Genomic DNA, 6,000 nt, shown 5'->3' on the forward strand with positions numbered 1-6,000 from the left:
CTCAGCCAAGCGGCAGGAAACAGCTGGCCAGAATTTTTGAGTGCCTTTAATGAATTGAAATCTTTGGCGTAAGGATTTGGTGATTAAATGAAATACGACTAATATTCCTGGGTGAGTTTGCTGAAAGATGATTGTCCTGAAAGGCAGGCTGGTCTTAATGTGAGTGAGGAATAACCTTGTTTGCGATAAAAAATTGAGCTGAGAAAAGCTTATTCCATTTGAATAAACTTGACGATTGGTTCCCATTTAGTTGACTCAGGAAAAGGGTTGTGATAGTTTGCAGTAATTTCACTGAGGTTTCCTTATGCCCACAATGAAAGGTTAAAAGGTGAAAGGATTGCAAGATTTTTATTGAATGCTTTAGCTTTTGTGTTAGACGGTAATTAGACAATTATGCTATTTATCTTCTCTTATTATTTATATAAAGTATATGTATTTTTATAGAGACAGATTTAAACTTAAAAGGGCTTTGAGAATTAGTTCAAAACATTCAATTGCTATAAAATATTTCCTAATATCTCAGATATTATCCTTTGTCTTTGGATATTTAAGAGGATGGTTTGATGAACTACATCTTCAGTCTATTGGTTCCTATCAGCTTATAATAGATATAATTCTGCTAAATTTTTCAAGATAACTGGATGCATTGTAATAATTTATATCATGTCCCACAGCAGCTGATCCTCATTATTGTACATGCATTAAAACAGTAAAGAAGAACATTTGTATGCATTTGTTGTAGGTTGGGGGTGGCACATCTCCTGCTGGCAGTGAAAGATCCCTGCCTCGAGTATCATGACTGGGGGGAACCATCACAAACCACTTCAAACTCTTGATGAACTAAAGTGATCCAAACAGATTTCCTGGAATTATTGACATGTACAAAACTCTTTACCAAAGACAAAATAAATCCCAGCTCTCCTGATCTCTACCTTTTTACAGTACCATGTTTCCACAGCACAAATACACAATACAAACATATAGTACATTGAGTAAAACAGCTAAAAATGAGCTACTACCACTATTTATTGTGTTCTGTGGTCCACCAACCCCAGACTAGTAATAGTCAATGAACTGCCAACACACACTTTTATACAGATCCCAACATTAAAATTCAAATATTCTGACACAATCAATTATACAATTAATGGTTTATGTATTAACAAATGAAATAACTGTCTTTGTATTTCTGTATGGGTGGTGACTCGTTTGTTATTATTAACCTGGAGACCACTCCATCATGGGTGATCCATTATATGACTCTTCATGTAAGTGTATGGAGCAAAGATGATTATAGTCACAGCCTTAACTGAGCTCCAAAATCCATAAACACGACCCTCACAATAACCAAATCCTAAACCGTTCTCAATCTAGTACATGAGGTTGTCATAAGCATTGGTAACAACACCACCAACATCTTCCCAGTGGAGAGGGGATGAAGTAGGTCTTGACAAAATAATGAGAGAGTACCAACAGGTCAGCTTGAATGATCACCATGTCCTTCTTCACTTTTGGTGGTCATTCATTTCAGGATTTGCTATTCCAACAGGATTCACCTTTTTCTTCTTTATTTGTCATAATTCTGCAATGCATGCCTAAAGCATCATGAGGGTGGCATTATTGTCCACACACTCAATGCATTATCTGATGGACTAAATTCATGGTTCCATGAGTGGTAGTGGAACTGATTGTGGTAAGGTTGGGGAGGGGTATAAGTGAAGGTCTGGAGTGCAGCTTCTAATGATGTCATTATGCAGTACTTTTTCCACTTTTGTATAACTTCACTTTTTGGGTCCTTTGGCAGGTTATTTGGAGTTGGGTATCACTTGACCAGGAAAGGACAATAAGAAGAAAGTAGGTTTATGTGATTTTGTGCGCAAAAAATTGTTCTCTGCTCTGTATTATGACTGTTTTGATGTACGAAGCTGCAGAACGCATTCAGGGCCCATAAGCACAAAAACAGGAAATGGGAGCAGAGAATGCAAATAATAGGAGAATTTTGTACAAAGTCACCTTTAAGCCTTCAGGCTATATAAGCATTATAATATATCCTTGTATATTATAGAACAAATTTATTCTGAAAATTAAATAAATTACCAAGTAACCTGTAAGTTTGTATTCATACATGCATAACTACATAAAAAGTTCTAGTCATCTTGCATCATGCAGTGCGGTGCGGTGCAGTGGCTAAATATCTGCGCCTGTGGCTAGAAGGTTGCCGATTCGTATCCTGCGGTCGGCAGAGGAATCCTACTCCGTTGGGCCCCTGAGCAAGGCCCTTTACCCCAACTGCTCCAGGGGCGCCGTATAAATGGCTGACCCTGTGCTCTGACCCCAAGCTTCTCTCCCTGTTTGTGTGTCTCATGGAGAGCAGGTTGGGGTATGTGAAACAAATTCCTAATACAAGAAATTGTATATGGCTAATAAAGAGATCTTATCTTGTATCCAAAACTTTTGTCACATTTGGGATTCCATTAAAGCCCACCTACACTATCACAAAACAGTGCAACTCTAGTAGAATAAGAGTACAAAATGAAAAGTAAGTTATCAGAACATAATACATGCAACATGTAATTCACGAGGAATGGCAGCAGCCAAGGTTTCTGTTACGGTAGAATCCTTTATTGAATTTAGTGAAAACTTAGACTTAACATGCTTGGTTAAGAGCTCTTAGCCATAGGACGAGGACAGGGAGGCTAGGACCCCAATGCTTGGTGAAAAAGTGACCAAGGTTGGCTACAAAAGTAGAGATGGGGTGGAAAAGGGATGTGAAAACAAGTGAGGAGGAGGAGAGAGTGAAGTGTGGTACTGTACAGTATATATGTGAAATAAGGCGATTACGTCAGGATTAGGTGCAAGTTGCGCCACGTGAGCATAATTAATTTGGCTGCCTTCACCCTCCCGGAACTTTAATTGGAACTCCATATCATGATTTAAGTTTCCACTGAGCACATGCATTTTGTAACTCATTGTATGCAGGAACTCCAGCACAAAACATGCTGGGAAAGATTTTACCTTCAGTATGAATACCTCAGTGTAACCTGGTAATCTTGTATATGTGTATATATTACATAAAATATGTATAAAAGCCTGTGTTACTGGTCAAAGTGAACAATGTCGTAATGAGCTTTAATAAGGGTGAAAAAATTAACAAACATTTGTTTGTGTTTATTTGTCTATTTTGTACTTTCCAAAAATAAATGTTTTTTCATTCTTTGTTTTATTAGGTAGTGCACAGATTAGTTTAATTACATAATATTCTTAATAGTACCACACATACACAGTCACTTTGCAATAGAGTTTGCATTACACATTACTTATAATTACAGAATCTTAGAAAAAAACTTTGTTTTATTTTTATTTAAACTGTCTACTCATTTCTGTGTCATTAGTAAAATATGTAGATGAACTGTTTGAAGTGTTATTTCATAATGATTGCAAAATAACATCTTTACTTTTTTAATTGCGAGTGTTGCACTGGATGAATTTAAGTTTGTGTAAATAGATATAAACATTTAAATTGGGTCTCCAGGCACTCTTTAATTTAGTTTTAATTAATTGTTTCTGTTTTATGTCTCTTAGTAATTTAAAGATATATAAAGTTGCAAGAGAATAAAGAGTAAAGATTAATTAGGCAAAAAAAATGTCTGTTTTTTAATAGGCATTAGTCTGCACAACATAAATAAGAAAACAAAGTCTCCAGCATCTACTAAATGCACCAGAAAAGGGATATCTTCTCGTACAAAGAATAATTGTGAAGAGAAACTCGGCTGCGGATGCATCATAAAATTCTTTTAAAAATACAATGTATAAAGTATGCAAAATATTTTTCTTTTTTCTGAAAGCCTTTAAAACACATTAATACCGACTTAAAAAGATAGACCACATATGCAGAGACTCTGCTCTAATGAAAAGACTAAATTCCATACAGTAATAAAATAAAATGTTTTCAATTAAAAATATTTAGGGCAGTTGATATTATCCTCAGACCTCTTTGCACATCATTTATCTGTTAGGTCTTCGAGAACCTGCATAAGTATTCTTCCTAAAAATAGTTTGCCCAATATTTGTGAGTGAAGAGCTCAACAGCTCAAACAGCTAAAAAAGTTCTGGAGTTTTGTTAGAACCAATGACTCCTCAAGGTCTTAATGTTTAAGACAAGATTTTTTTTTAATAGAATCTTTGAAATAAAATGTTTTGTACACATGGTTACCTATTGACAACATACAGTATGGATCAGTGTGAAAACATAGTCAGATTGTTAAACCCTATGGACATAACAACAGTTGCATCGAAGTGGATGTGTATCAAAACAGAGTAGACTTAATAGTATATGATTATGGTATTTGAAATTGCTAGCAATCTGTTGAGAGTGGTGACTCTAAAATGTTGATTATCTAAATGATATTGATCTAAAATGATGCAAAATGACATTGATGTTAAGTCTTATCCACACCACAATTAAGTACTCTAGTATCTTTGTAGCCTCTTGTACTTCCGATCTCTCCTGCTCACAGCTTTGAAACCTCATGATTTACAATTTAAGCACCACTTTTAGATCTTATACAATATTCTTTTTTGATGCTCTTATAAAAGGGAATCCCATGACATGGGCTCTCTGGTAGGAAGAAGGAGTCAAAGTGTTTCTTTCTCTGAATTTTTTCACATTATCTTAACTAAAAGCTTAACATTAACATACTTACTCACATTGATAGAAAACTACTATTTATAATAAGAATATCATTACATAAGTAAGTGGTCCTACAATGGACAAATACAACTGTCATATTCTCTTTTTCAAGAAAGACATTGTTACACAAGCAACATGAGGATGTGCATTGTCATACTGAAACATTGTTACAGCATGATAAGCCCTATCATTTAGCATCAAGCCATCTGTCTTCCATCAATAAATACTAGTGATTCCTGCCTAGACCTCCACACTGTTTGCATCTCACTTGCTGATGTCCATGACTTAGCTTTGCTGCTGGCCAGACTTTAATCATCAATTAATTAAAATTTAGCCAAAAAAGTTATCAATATCCAAAATCCTTCTATTTCCCTCAAAACATATAGTACATGCATAAATACAGTGATTAACATTTTGGTTATATAAGTGCATGAGGATATAAGGTTATATAAGGTTAAAATAAGTGTTTTAACTTCACCAATAGACTAACGTATTACCTTTTGCTTAGTTATTTCTTTAGTTTTAATATACGATAGTAATCTTTACTTCATACAGTGTCTTTCATATTACAAATATCATTAAGTGCTATACAGATGGCATAGGATAAAAAAAGCTCATGATAAAATATAGTCAGCATGATCTATGTTTCAAATCAAAACATATATACATAAAATATATCACAATATACACCAGAAACAGACACTGTAAAAGAGTAAGCTTCAAGGTATGATTTATAAACAGACAGCGACTCAGCCTGTTTGATCTCAATGGAAACATTTTTGGAGCATATCAGGCGGAGACTCTTTCACCAATAGCTCATAATCACTAGAAGGAACAAGGAAGTTGTAGTTGGGTATATAAGTAAATACAAGATCAGAAGTATAGACAGAAGACCTTTCATGGCCGTGTACTGTAAGTCTATAGCTTAATTTCCAGTAAGAAATGTTCTTACAAAATGTTCTTTGATGCCACCATGAATGAGAGTACATTACAGAACAGAATTACAGTAGTCCTGTCTAGAAGAGACCTTTTAATGCAGCAGGCAATGACTGAACAGAATATACAGTAGGTGAGTAACACTGTATATCTAAAATGGAAGAAAGATATATTTGTAATGTTCTGAAGACATAGCTAAAAAAATAAACTAGGATCAAAGATGGCTCCTAAAAATGATGTTTCACAATATCATAACAAATGTGTAATTTAGTGTCCTTCCTCATATGCTCCAATACACATCTCAAAGTATGGCACTGTCTATCAATGTAAAAGTCTCTTAAGAAGAAAGCAGTCAAGCCAATCTTGGACCACAT

The sequence above is a fragment of the Lepisosteus platostomus genome, chromosome 12, assembly GCF_059453375.1.
Source record: "Lepisosteus platostomus isolate fLepPlt1 chromosome 12, fLepPlt1.hap1, whole genome shotgun sequence".
NCBI classification, from domain to species: domain Eukaryota; kingdom Metazoa; phylum Chordata; class Actinopteri; order Semionotiformes; family Lepisosteidae; genus Lepisosteus; species Lepisosteus platostomus.